The 22,130-nt window shown below is 39.6% G+C and overlaps 1 protein-coding gene and 1 long non-coding RNA gene across 6 annotated transcripts in view; one reads left to right on the top strand and one right to left on the bottom strand.

Annotated features, from left to right (window-relative positions):
- The window catches only part of LOC129748667 (GTP-binding protein Di-Ras2), a 454,908-nt gene that overhangs the window by 164,334 nt on the left and 268,444 nt on the right, over positions 1-22,130 (bottom strand). The gene's annotated exons all lie outside the window — the stretch shown is intronic.
- LOC129748668 (uncharacterized) lies at positions 11,833-17,773 on the top strand. Of its 2 annotated transcripts, none has more exons than XR_008737784.1 (4): positions 11,833-11,982; positions 12,053-12,125; positions 12,585-12,787; positions 17,558-17,773. It is a non-coding gene; the product is annotated as an uncharacterized LOC129748668 (long non-coding RNA). The 2 variants fall into 2 exon arrangements; XR_008737783.1 differs by having other exon boundaries at positions 17,555-17,773.

Raw genomic sequence — 22,130 nt, 5'->3', positions numbered from 1 at the left:
TATTATCCAGCTACTTTTATACAAATCTCTACATTTAATATGTATGCACGTATGTAACAATAACAAATATTGCAAAAGGCAAAAAAAAACAAACCCTGTCCTTTTCAATAAGCTATTTCATCAGATGTTCCAAAAAACTTTTGAAATGTTTCACGAAGATAACTCTACTGTTCAAACGTTTTTCACGAATTCGTTTCGGGAAATCTCGTATTCGATTGATGTCATTTCTACTATGGTTATTTAAATTAAAACACATCGCTTCTACTACTAACCACATCTTGAAATTTTTTTCTCCAATAACAGATGATATCAAGACTTCTGGATCCATTATGTAAATTTTCATTCGATTTCGGATGATGTCTGATATGAAATTCCAGATGACTTTGGCTGGTTGAGATTGGTTTATTCTATGCTTGATTGAGTCTAAATCACCACAAAGACATTTCGGGGAACTAATTCTTCCTATTTTATGACTGAATAATTTACTATTAGTTGGGACTAAGTCATTGAACACCATAAAAAGTACAGTTTTGCCTTCACTAGATATGCAGTTTTTCGCAAAATTATCATACATATTAGTCCACATCATATTAGGAAACTCATTTACAACTCGCGGAATTTTATTCATCTCATTTAAAAAATGATCATAAAATAATTTTGATGTAAAGAGGTGGGTAGAAGGTTTTAAATTTAAAGCAACAGATATCCATTCTCGAGCGTTTCTTGTCAAATTTGGATTAGTGATTTGATTTAACATAAATGCATCATCATTTGGTTCTGAGAATTTACTTTTAAATAAAATGTTTTTTATAAAAAGACTTTTAGCTTTTATTTCAACGTCCTGTAAGGATAAACCGCCTTTGTAAGTAGGAAGGTATAATTGTTGTTTCGAAACTTTGTATATGAATCCTTTCCAAATAAAATTACAGCACATTCGTCTGATTCCTGCAATGTGTTTATTTTAGGTGGAAATATTTGAGCGACATACCAAATTTTCGATAAAATATAAGGATTTAAAATGAAAATTTTTTGTATTAAATTAAGATTACGTTCACTGTGTAGAGAAATCGAGAATTTTAAATTTTTTAACAAGTCTGTATAACAATGTTTTACAGTGCTACGAAAAGTTCTATTAACAGAAACGCCAAGTATTTTCATGTTTTCTACTTCTTTGATCAAATGAGGTCCTGAAACACAGTTATTAAACCGCATGAATTGTGATTTATTAATATTTATTTTTATCTTAGCATATATGCTGAAATAGTTTATGAGTTCTAAAGCTTTATCAAATTCTAAATTATTCCGGATGAACAGCGTAATGTCATCAGCGTAAGCCATAACTTTTACAAAGCAATTTTCTATTAAACATCCTTTAATCGACTCATGTAACATTCTTATTAGGGGTTCTATGTTGTAAGACTGGCTGTTAGCCAATCGGTAGAAAGTGCTGTGAACCCCTATCAATCCCTAGGGTCGGCACGCTTACCACAAATACTATGTTGCAGGGAAGTTCGGGAAGACTAAGGTAAAACTCCTAGGCTTAACAATTAGTATCCTTTATTAAAGTTGCAGTTTCACCCACCACTTTCTTATCACTATCTAACCTTTTTACTGCAAAAGAGCGCCATGCTCAAAGGACATCCTTGTCTAACTGAAGATTTAATTGGAATACCATCTGTTAGAAATCCGTTGAAAAGTACTTTTGATGTGGCATTCAAGTAAAGTCGCTGGATACAATTGATAAACTGAATAGGAAAGTCTTTTTCTAGAATTCGCCATAAAAAACAATGATCGACGCGATCGAAAGCTTTTTCAAGATCTAAACTTAAAAGCAAACACTTGAAACTTTTTGATCGTTGGTATTGTAATAAAATATTTCTGATCGCTTTTAGATTTTGTATACATGAGCTTTCTATAAGGCTTGCTGTTTGACCTGGACCTATCAAATTGCTTAAGAGCGGTTGTAATCTAATCCAAAGGATTTTTGTAAAAATTTTGTAATCAGTGTTAAGCATACTGATGGGTCTTCGATTTTTTAACTCATGACTATTACCTTTTTTCGGTAACAAAGCAATAATTCCTGCGGTAAATAATCCAGGTGGATATTCATTACCGTTAAGATACATATTATACAATTTCACCATATCATTTTTAAGAATGTTAAAATATTCTTTAAAGAAACTATAACTAAGGCCATCAGGTCCAGGAGCGGTATTTTTAGAGACATTATTAAGCACGTTATATATTTAATCTATTTCTATAGGTCTTACAAGGTTTTGCTTTTCTTCTCTATTAAGTCTTTTGTTCAAATAAGAGAGGATTTCATTATCGTTATTCTAATTGGTATCACATTTTTGGAAAATATTTGTAAAGTAATCTTCAATTGTTGTTTCTAAAGAAGCTGTATCTGTAACTAAACGTTCATCAATCCGAAGAGATATTAGTTTCGAAGAAGTAATTTGTTTCAGTTTAGTTGAAATTTGGTATAAACTCATTTTCTCATCTTCCAATAAGGATGATGGTTTAAAATTGTGTCTGTAACATTCCAAATTTTGCTGCTCAATTTCCATTAGTTTGCTTTTAACGATGGCTATTTCTTCGTTTACTATTTCATTCGACTTTTGTTTTTACATCAATTCAAACAGGCATTTATAGCAAAAAGATTTTTCACGTGTTATTTGTAGATTTCTCTGGTAACTTGCATTTCTAAAAAAAAATTTTAACGTTATTTTTAAAATCATTACTCCACCAAAAGTTGAAATTTAAATATGAATTTCTTTATTTAAGGTTTGAAAAAAGTGTTATAAATCGATTCGAAAGTTCATCGTCCCTAAAAAAAATACGAGTTTAATTTGCAGTAACCTCGACCGGTATAAACGGTGATTGATCAAAAATTTTAAGTTTAAAGGTTATGCTATAATGATCCGAAAAAGCTAGTGTTTAAAAGTCAGTCATATTTTTTATCATCATATCAGAAGCGTATGCGCGATCTAAACGGGATTTTATCAATCCTCGAACAAAAGTGTAGTTAACCCTAAACTTCAAAATTTCTTTTTCAACATCTTTGAAACGATAGCAATTAATGAGATTCAAAAGTCCATTGCAATAATTTTTAATAGTTCCTGTCATATCTTCAGGATTCAAAATGCAGTTAAAATCACCGATTACCTCGTTTTCTAAACCAAAAGCTAAATGATTGACAACATCTCGTTGAAATAAATTATCTCTCTCCATTTTGTAGTTACTCCCAGAATGTGTATAGACATTGACAAAATTTCATTGAATCAATACGGACGGATAATATTCGACCATCACAGCTAAACAGTACATTTGAGAAAACGATATTATTCCGCAATAATATTCCGGTTCCTTTTCTATCTAAACTGATGTTGACGAGGGCAAAATGAGTGGGCACAAAAGAAAAATCTTCGAAAGACAACTCCTGCACAAATATGATGTCCAAATCGTTATTTCAAATAATATCTCTAAGCAACGACTTTTTGATATCCGAATTTATAGGGTTTAAATTTGCAGAGGCTATTTTTCGAATGAATGACATCTGTCAAATTACCGTTCCAGAAAAGAATTTAAAATCTTAAAAAACTTCATCCACGAATCGACCGATAAAGCAATAGTAACAAAATTTTTTGAACATCTCTCCTACTCTCCTTTCAGGAAGAAAATTTACAATGCGCATAAAAGTTAACATAGTATTAACAGTTCCAAAAAGCAAAAAAAAACAACAACAACACAATCTTTATTCGGAAACTTTCCAACTTATGGCTTACCGTGTCCATCTACCTGTCGCCGTGGCGCGATCCCTTAGAGCTGCGAAGGTTCGGTTTCTTAAAAGGTTCTTCTCGTCATTCGGGTTCTCTCGTTCGTCTGTATTCGCTACCACCTCGGGGCTTTTATCTATTGACGATGCTGGCATCTCGATTTTTTTTTTTTTTTTTTTTTTAATATGTCTTTATTTGTATCAATTCATCATTACATTTATATTACATTTTTTCATTAAATTAGGTGTTCAGCTCAATAATGAACTGTTCAGAGCCCTATAGTTAACTAGATATTAAAAATTTATTTGTAAGAATTAAATTTGCTTAGCGCAATTAAGAATTTAATGTAGGAGAACATCCTGTAATGGCAAAAATATTTTAAACTTAAAACTAAACACTATCCTAAAATTAAACTAGTTATAAAGAGAACGAATCTCTGCGATGGAAGACTGCATCGATTTGCCTCTGAAGTTGGAGATGATTTTGTTGGCCATCTCTTCGATCGATTCAATGCCCGCAATCCGATGAAGATCTTCGGTGCTGTGCCAAGGTGGAAGCCGCAAAATCATTTTCAGAACCTTGTTCTGAATCCTCTGGATGGCTTTCTTCCTCGTCGCGCAGCAGCTAGACCAAATCGGAACTGCATACATTATCGCTGGTCGAAACACTTGTTTGTAGATAAGTAACTTATTTCGCAGACACAACTTGGATTTCCTGTTGATGAGAGAATAAAGAGATTTAGTATATTTATTACACTTAGATTGAATATCTTCAATGTGATTTTTAAAAGTAAGATTCCGATCAAGTGTAAGTCCCAAGTACTTCACGTGATCAGACCATTCTAATGAAACCCCATTAAAAGTTATGGAATGATTTTCATTAGGTTTTAAAAATTGAGCTCTTGGCTTATGGGGAAATAAAATAAGTTGAGTTTTGGAAGCGTTAGGAGAAATTTTCCACATTTTCAAGTAATTCAAAAAGGAATTTAAATTTTGTTGCAATCTACTGCGTACCACCCGTAAATTTCGACCTTTGGCTGAAAGCAAAGTATCATCAGCAAATAATCTTCTACCTTTTCCTTCTGGTACATCAGGAAGATCAGAAGTAAAAATATTGTATAAGATTGGCCCAAGTATACTGCCCTGAGGGACACCAGCTCTAATGGGTGTCCTTTCAGAGCATGAATTTTGATAGCTTACTTGTAAGGTTCGGCTAGTCAAATAATTTTGAATAATTTTGGTGAGATATACAGGAAAATCAAATCGAGCTAATTTAGCTACTAAACCTTTGTGCCAAACACTGTCAAAAGCTTTTTCAATATCAAGAAGAGCAACACCAGTTGAATAACCTTCAGATTTGCTAGCGTTAATCATATTAGTTACACTCAAAAGTTGATGTGTAGTAGAATGTCCATGACGAAAACCAAATTGTTCATCAGGGAAAATAGAATTCTGATTAATGTGAATCATCATTCTATTCAAAATAACTCTCTCAAATAGTTTACTTAAAGATGGAAGCAAACTAATTGGTCGATAACTTGAAGGCTCTGAAGCACTTTTTCCAGGTTTTAAAATTGGAGTTACTTTGGCATTTTTCCATTTATTGGGAAAATAAGCCAAGTGAAAACATTTATTGAAGATTTTAACTAAAAAATTTAAAGTGCTTTCAGGCAACTTTTTAATAAGAATATAGAAAATCCCATCTTCCCCTGGGGCTTTCATATTTTTAAATTTTTTGCAAATCAATTTAAGTTCATCAATATTTGTCTCACAAGAACTTTCAAATACATTTTGTTTAGAAAGAATATCATCAAATTCAAGGGAAATTTGAGCATCAATTGGACTTACAACGTTTAAATTAAAATCATGAGCAGACTCAAATTGTTGGGCTAATTTTTGAGCTTTTTCTGCATTCGTTAAAAGAAGTTTATCCCCGTCTTTCAAAGTAGGAATTGGCTTCTGGGGCTTTTTCAGAATTTTAGTTAATTTCCAAAATGGCTTTGAGTAGGGTTTTATGTCCTCTACTGCTTTGGCAAAATTTTCATTACGAATGAAATTTAAACGACGTTTGGTCTCTTTTTGAAGGTCGCAATAAATAAATTTCAAATAAGGATCCCTAGTACGTTGATATTGGCGTCGACGAATGTTTTTCAGTCGTATCAAAAACTGAAGATCATCATCAATTAAAGGTTGATTAAATTTATGTTTAACTTTGGGTATTGAAGCGGCTTTAGCATTGACTATTGAAGTTGTCAAATTTTCTACAGCCAAATCAATATCTTCAGTTGAATTCAGTGGAACGTTTACATTCAAATTACGTTCAATAAAATTCCTATATCGCTCCCAGTCAGCTTTTTGAAAGTTAAAAGTTGATTTTAAAGGGTTTTCAATGGGACTTTGGGATAAAGAAAAAGTTACTGGAAGGTGGTCTGAATCGAGGTCCGCATGAGTAACTGATTGACTACAATGCTCGCCTAAATCCGTTAGAACCAAATCAATTGTGGAAGGATTTCTAATCGAAGAGAAACAAGTATGCCCATTAGGATATTCAACAGTGTAATAACCTGCAGAGCAGTCATTAAATAAAATATTCCCATTTGAATTTGATGAAATATTATTCCAAGATCGGTGTTTTGCATTAAAATCACCAATAACAAAAAATTTAGATTTATTTCTGGTGAGTTTTTGTAAATCTCCCTTCAAAAAATTTTTCTGTTCACCGCTGCATTGAAAAGGCAAATATGCGGCAATAATTATAATTTTCCCCATAGAAGTTTCTAATTCAATTCCAATTGTTTCTAAGACTTTTGTATTGAAAGAAGGAAGAAGTCTAAATTTGAGACGACTATTGATGACAATAGCTACACCCCCACCTTGTCGATCAAGTCGATCATTTCGCAAAATTTTAAAGAAAGCATTGCTTTTCAAGTTAATGTCTGGCTTTAAAAAAGTTTCAGTGATGGCAGCAATATGTATGTTTTGAGTTTTCAAAAATAAAAAGAATTCATCTTGGTTAGCCAGCAAAGATCTAGCATTCCAATTCATAATATTTAAACATCTATTTGGATCCATGGGGGAATCGTAAAGTCATAATAATTTTGTTAGCATAATTAAAAGAAGTTTGGAAAGCTTCAAACATTGAATTTGCTTTCAACATAAGTTGCATCATTTCCATTAAATTTTGATGCAAAAATTTTAATTTTTCCTCAGTAATCTCACCCAAATCAACAAAATTGTTAGAATCAGAAAATGAAAGAGAAGAACAAGTATTTGAATTTCGGGGATTTTCCCAAGCCTTCGCATGAACGTTGAGACTTGGTTTTTTCCCATTTTTATTAGTTATGCCTGGAGAGGGCAACCCATTTTCAACCACCTCTGAGAACGATAAACAACGAGTCTGTGGCGCAGATTCAGCACAGGTAACATTAAAATCACTTCGGGTATTACCCAGCCGTGATTCCAATGTAGGCCGAGGCTGACTGCGAACAGGCAGGTTGTTTGCCGGTCTGACGTGTGAAGACGAAAAAGAGGAAGGAGGAGAAGAAACTTTTCTGGAAACTTTGGGATTTTTCCTAGAAGCAATAATTTTTGCCCTGATGGGACAGTCTAGCGAATTCGAGGAATGATTACCTGCGCAATTTGCACACTTGAAAAATTCTGTTTTTGGTTTATCACCACCATAAAGGCATTTAGATTTTTCATGATCGAATGAGCCGCAAAGCATGCATCTGGCATTCATTCTACAATTTTTAGTGCCGTGACAAAAAGCTTGACAACGACGACATTGCGTAATATTTTGAAGGAAATTGGTTGAAGATTTTCGAAAAGGTTCGAATTTGACTCGACAATGAAACATAAGACGAGCCTTTTCAAGAATTTGCAAATTATTAACTTGATCCTTTTTAAAATGGATCAAATAAAGCTCAGGAGCAAAACCAACACTACTGATATTATTCGTGTTGGTTCTTTTCCTCATTTGAATTACTTGAATTGGAGAAAAACCTAACAAAGAATTTAATTCAGATGTGATCTCATCCGGTGTCTGATCGCCGGTGAGACCACGAAGTACAACTTTAAATGGACGATCACTTCTAGTGTCGTACGTAAAAAATTGATGTTTTTTATTATTCAAATAATTTAAAATTTTTTGAAAATCATTAAAAGATTCCGCCAAAATACGAGCAGTTCCCCTTCGACCGATCTGAAAAGAAATCTTCACATCCTTGACGGAAGTGACGATTTCTTTCCGAAAGGCATTGAAGTCAGGAATCGTGACCGTAATTGGTGGAACCTTTTCGTTTTTAAGAGTATAAGAAGAAGAAGGTTTCTTAGTACTCTTATCAGAATTAAATATGAATATTTCCTCATCACCGATGTTATGAAGGACATCGAATGAATTGGAAATTTCAACTTTTTTGGCAGATGGCCCTGGATTAGGTTCAGCAATCCGTTTTCTTCCGGCCCTTGAGCCGGCCGAAGACTTCCCCATGCTGGAAAGAAAAGAGAAAAATATGAATAAAAGAAAATAGAAATAATATTAGCACTGAAAAGTGCTGATTGAAAAACAGGTAAGGAAAAAATAAATAATGTAAAAATGTTCCTGCAGGTACACAGCAACGATACGATGCTCCGGCGTACGTGTTGACGGCTCAACGGTACAGATGGAAGTGACTGGCATCTCGATTGTCGTTTTATCCTTCGGCATATCTTCACTGCTCGTACTTGGGTTCGAAGCGATTCTGGAGTTTTTAACAGGTAGGACAGTGAAGGATAGAGGCGGTTGAGTTTCATGACGATTATTATTAGCAACGGCGGCGGCAACAATGTTCCTACAGGGTGACAAAAAAGTCCGGTCACACTTTTTTGGGGTCGCCTGTAGCCTACACGTTGCATCTCTCTGGTGCCTTCTATATGTCAAATGAAAGGGCTAACCTTGCTGCCCAAAGTGGCAGATTTTCGTTTCTGTGCAGTTTGTTTACATTGAGTTGTGAGCCATGGCAGAGTTAAGGGCAGCTGTTATCGCTGCTCGGTTTGGCGCGCAGATGACGAGCTTATTTTTTCGGACGAGAAGCTGTTCATTTTGCAGCAAACAGTCAATCGCCAAAATGATCGAGTTTGGAGTGTGAGCCTCCAGCAAGCTCCTGCGGACAAGCTGAACGTTTCCCGGTTCCAAAATAAGACGTCAGTCTTGCTTCCTGACAGATGGCGCAGCATCCCATACCGCAAAGGTTGTTCAGGCGTGGTGTGAGAAAAACTTGACCGATTTCATTTCGAAGAATGAATGGCCTCCGTCGTCTCCGGATCTGAATCCACTGGATTATTTCGTGTGGGGATACATGATGTCGAAGCTGAACGACTATAAAATAGCAAATTTGCAGCAATTCAAGCGAGTTATCACGAAAATCTGGGACGAGATGCCAATGAAGCAGGTGCGCGCCGCTTGCGACGACTTTCCGAGACGTCTGAAGCTGGTTCGATCAGATAAAGGTGGTGTAATTCCGAGATATCGTCTGTGAAGTATCTTTATGAGTTACTGAATAAAGCTATGAAAGCCAGATTCACATTTTTTTCTTATTCTTTGAGATATTGAGGTTTTCCTGTGTGACCGGACTTTTTTGTCACCCTGTATACGTTCCTCTTTCCCAAGCGATGCTGACGGCGGTATATTTCTTGCATTATCCAATCGGCCTTGAACGTTTTGTAGTTTCGGACAGTCTGCTTTCATATGACCTTCTTTGTTGCAATGGAAACATTTGTTTTCCAGGCCGTCATATTAAAGACGAGCTTTGAAATGGCCGATGACGAGGTTTGCGGGGATTTCTTTCGTGATTTCTATATGGACTCCTCTTATTCCACTGAATACCGCATATCCATATTCCAGAGGGTACCGCTCTCGGACGTGTTGTCTAATAATTCCGAATTTACTGAGCACGGCAGAGATCTCTCTATCTTCGGTTTCCGGGGGGAGATTAAAAATACGGACATACCTGAAGATACGATTTGCTAGTTCTATTTTTACGTTAACAGTCTGTCCATCACCATGTTTAAAAACGTATTCCTCCGCCATATTTGCCACGAACTGATTGAAGCCGATTTCATCAAGAAACTTGATGAAGAAGCAATCTTTGTAAATTGAGTGGACACATGTTGCTGGTAACTTCAAAATGTTCATAGAAAACTTGAGAACATCCAAATGCGCTGGCACTTTTGCTGCGGTCGCAAATACGATTTTCACTGTGTTTTTACACGTTTTGTCCATTTTCACTAACTATACGAGATAGTTTCCGTTATTTAATAAAAAGAGATAGTCGATAAATTGTCGGAGAGCTACACTGAAAGCGTCTGCTCGCGTCCGCGTCTTCACCATGACTGGAACCTTCGACCAAGCAACAACCTTCTTTTGGTTATGTAACCAAGGGTTGGCTACTGCCCAGCACTACTAAGACTCCCCTTCTGTTGCCTCAGGGTCGGCTTTTCGTCAATCAAAAACTACAAGGAAACGCTAGCAAATTCAATTTCGAGCTTCGCTCGCCAACCTTTATTACCTACTTGTCGACTTATTTTCCCAAATATCCCCGAAACTAGCACATATAACTCCTACCTCACACTTCGGCTTTGATGTCCTTGGCCTTAGTCCGCTTCGTCCTTGCAGCGCCGGTTGTCCTGTGGTTCACCGGATATTGTGGCGAAAACCCACTCGTGGCTTAGGTGGGTTCGTAGTTGCCGGACTCCGGAACTGCGGTGTGGAATACTCCGACGATTGCGGTGAGGTTCCTCGGAGGCACTGGTGGTAGGCTTTCGCAGGAACTACGGGCGATCTCAGCGACGGAGATCCAGATCAAAACTTCGGGGTCCTGGCGCACAATAGAGGGAAACAAAATGGCGTCATGTCGGGTATGTTCACAAGTTTCAGCGGGGTTGTTACGTTACCTGGTCGGTTTTGCACGCACATTTAACTTTTCTGTTCACGATGCGATTTAATATTAGACTCGCTGCGCGTTTAATTTGCCTTTACACAGCTTGAGGGATGGTTCTTTTGGCTTACAAAAAGCGATTAGCACTCAACCTTACTTCCTCAGAGTCGCACCGTGAAATGACCATTTTGTAACAGGTCAATGCCCCTCATACCCGACAGGTGACCGCCTCTCCCTGCATCTCAGGCCCTTTCTCCTGCTTCCTGCTCTGCGAACCATTCATCTCCTAACACCAGCCCTGCTCCTTTATGGCACGTCTCTGCTGCCATCTGTCGACTGCTAGCTCCATGCCTGTCATTTTTATGTTGATAGGCTGCGTTCGGGATGTTTGAGGTCTAAAGGTTGGTCCGTTTCACTCTCCACTGAACCACTAGCACTTCCTCGACATTTAACGTTACCGCGACGAATCTTAGTAATCTTGAACAGTAACTTTCACATGGTTACACTCTCCTCCAGCTCGGGTAGAAAAAAATATTAGCAAGCTAATATTTTTTTCCCATATTACCACGCAAGAAACGCCATACTAAAACACATAGCTCTGAACCAGACGAACTCTAAACCGAACTTGACTGCGTTCTATTTTTTTTAACCCAAAAACCCGCTTCGGAATTCCTCCAACCTACGAAAAGATCGAGATAGGTTCATTAAGAAAGTGAAACCAATTCATAGTGCCTGTTGTGGAACGGGGTCATAAGTTATCATCATTGGCGAGCCAACTCCTCTCTATTTCAAGGCCAGGCCTCTACTGACCATCAATGTCTTTCGACTCCGGTCTCCAGCGTATCCACGGCAACTAGTTACTAACCAACATTAAGAGATTCGGAAAGCATTGCGAAATTATTTACCTTTAAACTACTTTGACAATATAACGACCTATTCTAATTATTGTTCTTTAACATTTACAAACTAATTCTTAAAATTTTACTCTATTACCTAGTGCACTAGTTTTATTCCGGAATACATAAATAAACAAATAAAAAAAAAATGATTAAAACTAAACGCGTTAAAAAAATTTTAATAATAAACATCAAAAACGTACCACCGTAACCAAACCGTGACAAACATTACACGCAAAATAGTACGTTACTTTTTCGGCGTTTCGCCCAGCCCTATTTGAGCTAAAATGATTAATGAAGATTTTCGAATGGGAACACTGATGTGAACTGTCAAAGTTGAAAAATGTTCATTGAATAAGCATGACGGCGCTCGGGATTCCAAGAACAGCAACTCGTAAGTATTTATTTAGGAATTAACTAATCTAACATTTTTAATGGCTTTTTCTTTTTTTCTTTCCCTCTAGATAACACCTACGTCTGCCGACTCAACTTCCCGGGCTTCCATCAGCGGACCATGACCGGACACGGCTGGGGCAGGTGAGTGCAATGAAATATTTTGCGGTTATGTCGGTGTCGACCCCATGTGTCCTTTCGTGAAGTTTGCCAAGGTCACGGTCATGACCTTGATCTTGCCCCGCTGTTGCATACTATCACACACACCACACTAATATCACCACCGATCACTGCAATCACTGCAGGATTCAAGACAAATAAATCGAACCTGCAGGAAAGTGGTCGGAGTGCAGTTGATTTACGCTGAAGTATGCAATACAATTTGCAACAATTTGATCGATCGAAATTTTGCTTGGCTGAGATTTTTTTTTTGCACAATTGCCTTACATCTGCGAGTAATACTTTTATAAGATTTCGTTCTACTTTACGAAGCATAACTGGCTTTTATCAGGCTTCACGACTCTGAAACATAATTGTGTTTTGAAGCTAGCGACGATTATTATTTTCATTTTTGCTTAATAATCTTTCCCTTTACGCTTTCAGGTCAGCTGCGGAGAACACCCCTAGGTTTTTACCCCCCATGTCCGAGACTTGATAGGAGCTGGACCCTCTTTTGGCCGTGATGATGACCGGAACATACTGTGGCCCCAACTTGGAGCAGAAAGCCGCCCCTGCTGACGACTGCTTGAAGGACCTTTTATAGACGCGCTGGCCAACGTCGAAAGTGGGCGCGTATCTTTTATGACGTAAGTCGTACTGTTTTTTACAATTTTTATGGCTTTTTTCGAGATTTTCTCTTACTATTTCAAATGTTTTTTTGTTTATTGATTTTAATTTATCCATTCTTTCGTGTTCGCTGCTTTTATCGCCTTCATTATTTTCCAAGCGATGATCAGTTCCTCTGGTCACCATTTCGTGCCCAAAAATAATGCGGTAGGGTGTGAATTTGGTGGAGTAGTGTACCGTGTTGTTAAGAACACACTCCATTTCCGAAATTTTTGTATCCCAGAGGCGTTGGTCGAGACGCGCGTAGGACCGAATCATGCTGTTGATTGTTCTATTGAGACGCTCGGCCGGATTTGCTTGGCTGCGATGCCTGGCGTTAGCCCAATGCTGTATTTCGTACCTTTTTAGTAAATCCTGAAAATCTTTTGATAAAAAAGTGGACGCATTGTCCGATATTACAATTTGTGGAACAGCGAGTCGACGAAACCATTGCTCTTCCAAAATGTTGCAAAGACTACTGCTAGCAATCTTCTTCACCGGTACAAGCAGGCAATACTTGGAAAACAAGTCCATTATTACAAGTAAGTGAGCATTACCTTGCTTGGACCGGGGAAGTGACTGAATATAATCCATGGCAACAATTTGGAAGGGCTTGGTTGCGACTCGTTGTTTTCCCATCATCGGAGCTGTAGAGACTGTGGAATGTTTATTCTCTTTACATGGTTCGCAATTAGCGATGTACTTTTTTATGTCAGCCGACATTCGTGGCCAATAGTAACGTCTTTTTATTTTATCCACACATTTCTCATAGCCAATATGTAGATTATCATCATGTTCCTCTCTTATAACCCTTAGGCGAGATGATTCTGGAAGGCACTCCTTCCATTCAAATCTATAATCTAGTAAGTCAGACCTTGCTGAAACAAACTTGTATAGCTTTCCACTATCGATTTTAAAATCCATAAAATTTTCTGGATCTGATTCAACTGATTTTCGAAGGTTGGTGTACCACTTGTCTTGATTTATATCAATGGCTTCGATGGAGCGTGACAACGCATCTGGCACGATGTTGTCCTTCCCTTTCCTGTGCCTCACCTCCATGTCGTACTGTTGGAGGGTGATGCTCCACCTGCTAAGCCTAGAGGACGATTTCCACTTTGCCTTCATGATGAAGGTCAGAGCTGATGAGTCAGTGACGAGAGTAAATCGAGTTCCCTCGATGTACCCTCGGAACTTTTCGATGCAGCGGAGCGCCGCTAATCCCTCCTTCTCGGCTGCGTGGTAGTTTAACTCCGCCCCTCTAAGCTTCTCAGAGTGGTATGCAATCACACGCTCCTCTCCGCCCTGAATTTGCGTTAACACTCCTGCAATAGCGATGTCGCTGGCATCGGTTTGCACTGAGAATGGTAACGCAAAATCAGGGTTTGCCATGACTGGTGCTGAAATAAGCCGTTCTTTGATGGCTATAAACGCCTCTTCTGCTGCTCTGTTCCACTGGACTTTTTTGGGTTTGCTTTTAAGTAGATCAGTGAGCGGTCCAGTGAGTTGGCTGAACTTGTCGATGAACCTACGGTAGTAATTAATCATACCGAGGAATCGACGAAGTGCTCTCACTGAAGTAGGGACCTCATAACCCAGGATCGCTTGGACTCGATCCGGGTTAGGTCGTAAGCCTTCTCTGGTTAAGACATAGCCTAGATAAGGTAGCTCAGAGCAACAGAAGTTTGATTTTTCAACGTTTATTTGTAGGTTGGCATTTCTTAATCGAATTGCCAAATCGGTAAGTTTTTCCAGGTGTTCTTCGAACGTGTGGCTGGCCACCACAATATCGTCTATGTACACGAAAACCGAAGGTTCTAGGGCGCCATAACCTAACACGCGATCGAGTACTTTGGAAAGGGTCGCTGTTGAGTTGACCAGTCCGAATGGTAGCCTGCAAAACTGGAACAATCCGAGGCCTGGAATCGAGAACGCTGTATATTTCCTAGACTCTTTTTCCAGGGGAATTTGCAGAAATGCTTGCGTGAGGTCGACCGTAGATAAAAAGGTAAACGGTCCTAGATGGCTCAAAATTCTATTTTGATGCGGAAGCGGGTACGCGTCTCTTTTTGTTCGCTCATTTAGTTTCCGCGCATCTAGGCATAACCTGATTTCCTCACTATTGCGCTTACTCACAGGTACCACCGGAAGTGCCCATTCAGAATTGGAAGGTTCTATCACCCCCTCTTCTAGCATTTTTCTGACGGCTGCGTGGATTTTTTTCTGAATTTCTGGGCTCCACGGATACGGATTCTTTCGCACCGGGTTAGCTGACAGAAATTCTTCTTTAATTTCAATTTTGTGTTCAAGGAGGTCCGTTTGGCCTAGCTGACCTGGTACAGCCGCCAAAAAAAACTTTTTAACTTCCTCCAATCTGATCTTTTGTTCATCGTTAATTACTTCTTTCTGATTCTCATTCTCAACAATTCTTTCTACTGATTCAATTTCTTGGGTAACTGTTGGCCGAATGCCAAAACGTTGCCAGAAGTCGTATCCGAGAATACATTTTCGGTTAAGGTCTGGAGCTATTATTACCGGCAAGATTTTTGTAACGTTGTTGAAGGTAAGCGGGACATCGCAGTACCCCAAGACGTTTAACGTTTGACCGGAAGCTGTTTTAAGTGATAATTTCGTGGGTTTTATTTGTAATTTTAGAGACTCTACAATTCTTCTTCCGCCTGCACCAAATACCGTTTTGGCTGCTCCGCTGTCCAGTAGCCCAACAACAGAAACACCCAGGATCTCGACTTTCGCGAATGGCCTTGGATCGTCACTGAGGGTGATGAGCATCGAAGCTATCTCTTCCTCCTCGGTGCATTCCTCGATCACCTGCGAATAGCCTAGATTGCTGAGTATTTCCGCCGCGCTGGCGACTGGGTGAGGTCTTGTGGTGTGTTGCTGACTATCTCGCCTCACTGAGAAGTCCCCGGCCCGTTTTTTATTTCACAATACGGACATTCTGAAACAACGAATCCTGGGAAACCACATCTCATGCAAAAGATGTTCTTCTCCTGCCGGCAATCGTTATGGTTGTGCCCAGGCTCGTGACAATTGAAGCATGTGTTCCTTTTAACTGGGATGTAGGCTTGCACGATGCGTCGAAGCGCGTTCGTGTTGCTTACACCACTAGGACCAGGGTTTTGGAAGTCATTTGTTTTTGGTTTTGGGTTTTCTTTTGGGAAGATTTTAATTTGTGGTAATGGTTCTTTATCATACTGTTTTCCTTTCCATTCTCTTTTAGGAGGCTGCTTATCGAAACCGGAATTGAAATTTTTATTTGGAGGCTTGTTTTGGTGAGCATTTGAGGTTCTATTATTGGCCTGGAAGTGGCGCCTATTTTCACCAAGTTCCTCGATCATATTCGTACTGGACCGGATTTCACGACGTTTGTATAATTGCCAATTGATTGAGTCGAACTTTTTGCCGAACTCTTTCATTTTGGCAATATTGTCTACATTCGCGGCAAGCATGGCTATTCGACAATCTTCGCGCGTGTTGCGGAAGAGTGCATCAAACTTTCTTTTTTCATCCCAAGAGTGAGACATGCTCCTAAAGATCCTGACCATGTCCAAGTAAAAGTCTTGGAACTTTTCTCTTGGGCCTTGTTTTCTGGCCACTGCTTGTCGCTCATGGACAAAATCGACGTCGTACGGTAAAAATTCCGCTTTCAATTCTTTTACCAAGTTTTCCCACGATCCCAATTCTTCATTGGAATTGACTTCCATTAACCACGATCTCGCTTTATGAATGAAAAGGTGGTGGGCGTTATGGAACAACTCCTCAGACGAAAATCCTTCAGACCTGGCGTTGAATTCCACGTCTTTCAGAAACTCATTCAGTCTGCGGCCGTTGTCCATGCCATCATAAACGATCTTCCATTTATGAATGGGCCAACGTCTCCCATTTATATTTGTGTGAATGGGTTCTTTATTATTTTGGGGTACTAATTCAGATTTCTTAATATTATCATCTTGAGTTCTAACACTACTAAGCGATTCATTTTTCTGTTTTATCCAGTCTAGGAAATCAACAGGATCTTTCTGAGAGGATTTGGAGGCTTTCTCCGTGCTCATCGCATTTTTCGGTTTTTCAATCCCTGTGCTGTTGGCCGTTTTGTAGCGAGTTTCATTTTGGGCCACCTCAAGGACTTGTAGACGTTCTAACACTTTTCCTAAAATGACCATCATTTGCTGGTTTTGTCTTATAAGTTCTTGATGGTCGGCCAATGAAACCCCTACAGAAGGACCACCTACTGCCCCTTGTTCTAAGGCGAAATTGTTTGGGTTAGGATTATTCACCTCCTGATGTGGACTTTCCAAAGTCCCATCGGTTGGTTCATTTTGCAACTCCACCTCTAAGTCAATAGGTGTTTCCGGATGCGCTTCAGCACCCTCATCAGTTTGGAGCAGATTATTGAGACTAGCATTTACTATGTCCATCTCTGCTCTCCTCACTTCTGGGAGGTGGGAGGTCAAAGAAAAGTAAACACTGAACAAGTTTACAATACCTGCTGCCACTTCGGCTATGTTTTGTAAATCATTTTCATTGGTAACTATGCTGCGGAGTCTATTTAGCCGGAAGAAAAAATGAACCAACCTAGTTTTGTAAGATTGTTCTGGTGCTTTCTTTGATCTCCTACCTTCCAGGTGAAGTTTGATGCTCGCAATTTTATCTTCACAGGTGCTGAGCTCTTCTTCCCATGATCCTTCAAACTGATGAGTAATGCTTTTATGTTTTTCTTCTTTCAGCAGCATGCGCAAAGACCTTTCTTGCTGCTTTCTCTGAGGCGATAGCGACACGTTCCGAATACGCAGCTCGTATTCTAGCTCATCTACGGTTAGATGTGCTACATTCATACCATAGTACTGTAAGGTTAGGTGTGACATCTCCATTTTGTGTGATGCAACAATAAAATGAACTGAGTTAAAATCTAGGTATAAATTATGATACAGACTTTGATTAACAAACACAACACTGAATTTACACTACTGATACACAGATTAAAAAATAGTTGAAAACCAAAACGAATGAAAACACAACTATATAATTAAACAGTTTAAAATCTATTAGCTAATCATAAGTATCACAGTGTAAAATAAAGGTTTTGCAATTGTTTGTTTTTTGATCTGCCCCTATTCGAAAATCAACATTAAGATTGAAAAAGTATTCCGGTATTTAAAATTTATCTATTGCGTGAAAAATTTTCTAGGTAATTTATGATGAATCTCTTTTGTTGGATGGTAAGACACTTTCTTTGTTAAGAACGAACCAAGACCCCTCTTTGGTTGAAGAAAATCGTCGACAAGTTTTCGGTTATCGTTTTTTGAACACAAGTCAAGGGTTCAGAATTGCCTCGGATGTTTTCCCAGAGAATTCTGCACCGGAATCAGTAATTGGAAGTTTCAAGCGTTCCCTCGCACATCAAAAGTTCGAAACTACTTTAGATGGACGCCAAAGTGTAACCAAGGGTTGGCTACTGCCCAGCACTACTAAGACTCCCCTTCTGTTGCCTCAGGGTCGGCTTTTCGTCAATCAAAAACTACAAGGAAACGCTAGCAAATTCAATTTCGAGCTTCGCTCGCCAACCTTTATTACCTACTTGTCGACTTATTTTCCCAAATATCCCCGAAACTAGCACATATAACTCCTACCTCACACTTCGGCTTTGATGTCCTTGGCCTTAGTCCGCTTCGTCCTTGCAGCGCCGGTTGTCCTGTGGTTCACCGGATATTGTGGCGAAAACCCACTCGTGGCTTAGGTGGGTTCGTAGTTGCCGGACTCCGGAACTGCGGTGTGGAATACTCCGACGATTGCGGTGAGGTTCCTCGGAGGCACTGGTGGTAGGCTTTCGCAGGAACTACGGGCGATCTCAGCGACGGAGATCCAGATCAAAACTTCGGGGTCCTGGTCGGTTTTGCACGCACATTTAACTTTTCTGTTCACGATGCGATTTAATATTAGACTCGCTGCGCGTTTAATTTGCCTTTACACAGCTTGAGGGATGGTTCTTTTGGCTTACAAAAAGCGATTAGCACTCAACCTTACTTCAGAGTCTTCAGAGTCGCACCGTGAAATGACCATTTTGTAACAGGTCAATGCCCCTCATACCCGACAGGTGACCGCCTCTCCCTGCATCTCAGGCCCTTTCTCCTGCTTCCTGCTCTGCGAACCATTCATCTCCTAACACCAGCCCTGCTCCTTTATGGCACGTCTCTGCTGCCATCTGTCGACTGCTAGCTCCATGCCTGTCATTTTTATGTTGATAGGCTGCGTTCGGGATGTTTGAGGTCTAAAGGTTGGTCCGTTTCACTCTCCACTGAACCACTAGCACTTCCTCGACATTTAACGTTACCGCGACGAATCTTAGTAATCTTGAACAGTAACTTTCACATGGTTACAGTTATGGGCTCAGCAACGTAACCAGGACGACAACATAAGAGCTCGTGAAAATATTCCCGAATAGGAGTTGTAAAACCTTTCCTCATCAGGATGACCACCAGTGCGAAGAAGGCTGGAATCGTCCAGATTGCGGGGGAAGGATTTGATACGTGGAAATTCCACGTCAAAACGCAACTGGCAGCTCATGGCGTCAATGATGTTCTTACGGCTAATGTCAAGAGAGCTTTCATCGAGAAAGACGACAAGGCGAAGGCGTTGCTCGTCACCTACGTTGCGGACAGTCACTTGAAATACGTCCGGGAAAAGCACGGCAAAGGCTATGTGGAGGTCCCTGTGTGACACGTTTTCCAAGTAGGGATTTGCGTCTCGAACGTATATTCGTAGATCTCTGGCGTTACTGAGGATGGACGAAGGAACTGCGCTGATGGACCATTTCCGGCGTTTTGATGAACTGATGCGGCAACTAAAGGAAGCCGAAGCAACTATGTCGGAACTCGATCAAGTGAGTCAACTGTTTATTTCGTTGCCTAAATAGTTCATACGACGCAGTTACAACGGCAACGGAAAATCTGGCAGATGAGGAGATCAACTTGGATCTCGTAAAGGCACGTTTACTGGCGGAAGAACGTAAGCGGTCAGGAAGAAATACCGACATCAGCAGTGAATCTGGAGGTATGGTGTTTGCGGCAAGATTTAAGAACGAATCTGGAAGGAAATCGAAGTTTCCTGGAAAATGTTACGGGTGTGGAGCTTTTGGGCACATGAAAGCTGATTGTCTGAAAATGAGTGAGGACCATGTTAGTACGCAAACGGCAGGTGTTCCGATTGATCGAGAAGTGGCCCTTGTTAGCCGAAGTGAATCGCAAACGGCAGCAAAACTCAAGATTGAATGGATTCTCGACTCAGGAGCCAGACACATGATGAAAGATGAAAAATTCTTCACATCTTGTGTCAAGTTGACCACTCCCGTTATTATCGATAGTTCGAAGAACAGAGAAAGCTTGAAGGAGTTAAAGAAGGAATCATTAAGGGAAGGTCGTTGGAGGAAAATGGACCATTGACATTGAAGATAAGCAAGGTTCTGTTCGTGCCAAGCCTGCAGTTTAATATTCTGTCGGTAGCAGCTTTACTCAAGGTTGGCGTCGATGTGGAGTTCAAACGAGATCGGGCGATTTTTAGAAAGTTTGGAAAAACCATTGGAGAGGCGGAGATGAAAGGAAATCTTTTCTACCTTTCAATGGAAGTTGAAAAGAGTGCAACGTTAGCAACACAAGTGAAGTGCATGTCTGAGATTGTGGCCTCGTCGACTTGCTGATTCACCGGTAAGGTTTCCTCGAGTACATCAGCCAGAGGGGGAAGGTGCTGTTCTGGAGATTCCGGTTGGTTCCGTAGGAAAAACAGCAACTTTGAATGAGAATGTGAAATCAAGTTATGATAAAGTATTGATGGCGAAGTCAACCAAGGCAGTCGATTCCGGAGAGGGCGTTGTGGTACTTCCACCACAAATTGTAACTCCCAGAACGGGACTACTTCGAGACACAGTTGTCGGAAGTGCATGAACCTTATTCCCCAGGTTGCTGAGTTCTGGATTGATAGTGGTGGTCAATTAGATCGGAAGCGAGCATTTTCCGAAGATTTCAATGCATCGAAAAAGTACTAAGGCTGGATTTCGGAGAAGCCCAAATGGCGCAAAAGGAAATTCAAAATGAAGGCAGATTTCTATGGACAATAAACTCGTGGAAAGGCTAGATCGGTTGCGATAGCACGTGAACAGAAGACAAACATCGATCGCATGAGAACCGATAGACAATCTCAAAATATCTACTGTGGGAGGTGTGGGCTTCAAAGAACAAAGTGTGGCCGTTTTTTCAAGTTTCCAATCAATTTATATAAGAATTAAGCAACTGAGAGGGGGTGTAGAAGATGAAATCTAAGTAGCAGTTGCTTTAGTCCTCCTATTATAAAACTATGTTCCTAGTGTTACTAAGTTAGTCCTCAATAAACCTTTGTCCAATCAACAACCTTCTTTAGATTTTCATTCCTCATTCATTCGAGAATGCCGGGCAAACCCGGCATTCCCATTTGCTACCAGCCAAATTTCTCGTCAAATGTAAGAAAAGTTTGCACCAGTTTGAATCGACCGGCATTTGCCGGCTTCTCTTTATGTGCTAATTTCTTCAAAATGCAAAAGCAGCTTATTGATGTTGTAAACAGGCCGGCTTTTTTCTGTCCAAATTAATTTTAGGGGAGATAAGGGCATAACGAGCAGCCGGGGCATAGTGAGCCCTCCTCTTTTCCACGAAAGTACGAATTTTCTAAAATAAATTGTCATGAATTATAATTTTTGATCACCGAAAAAAGCTCTTATGATCGTTAAATCAAATTGATCTATAAGATACGCACTGCAACATGATGTACACATTTTTACTCAATTTTCACCGTTATTTAATATTTGATTTTTCACTATGGTCAATTATAAAACGCGTTTTTACTTTAATTTGTTGACTCGGGCGTATGGAGCACAGTTGATCGGGGCACGATGAGCATTTTCTGCCGTAGCAGCGAATTCAACTCGACGAAGTCAACTGAACTAAAGAGCTACAGCTTGACGTGTTTCATCTGACGTAACTACAAAAAAACATATGGAACGAACAACAATGAACTTGAAAGTTGCAATAGTGATTAATCTGTACGTTGTATGCGACTTATTTTGCTCAATTCCTATGAGTGAACTATATGTACTCATTAATAAACTTAAAAGCTGCAAAAGTGATTTGTATGTACGTTGTATGGGATTTTAGTCACATAAAGGGCACAAAAGTGTCCAAAATGGGATTAACAAAGTCACAAAAAGTGCATTGAAGTCCTTTTTTTCTGACTGGCTGGCTGCCTGGTTGGGCGGGTGCGCCTGCCAGTATATTACAA

Source organism: Uranotaenia lowii, chromosome 2 (assembly GCF_029784155.1).
Source record: "Uranotaenia lowii strain MFRU-FL chromosome 2, ASM2978415v1, whole genome shotgun sequence".
NCBI classification, from domain to species: Eukaryota; Metazoa; Arthropoda; class Insecta; order Diptera; family Culicidae; genus Uranotaenia; species Uranotaenia lowii.
Note: the sequence above shows the minus strand (reverse complement) of the source record. Positions and strands in the feature narration are given on the sequence as shown.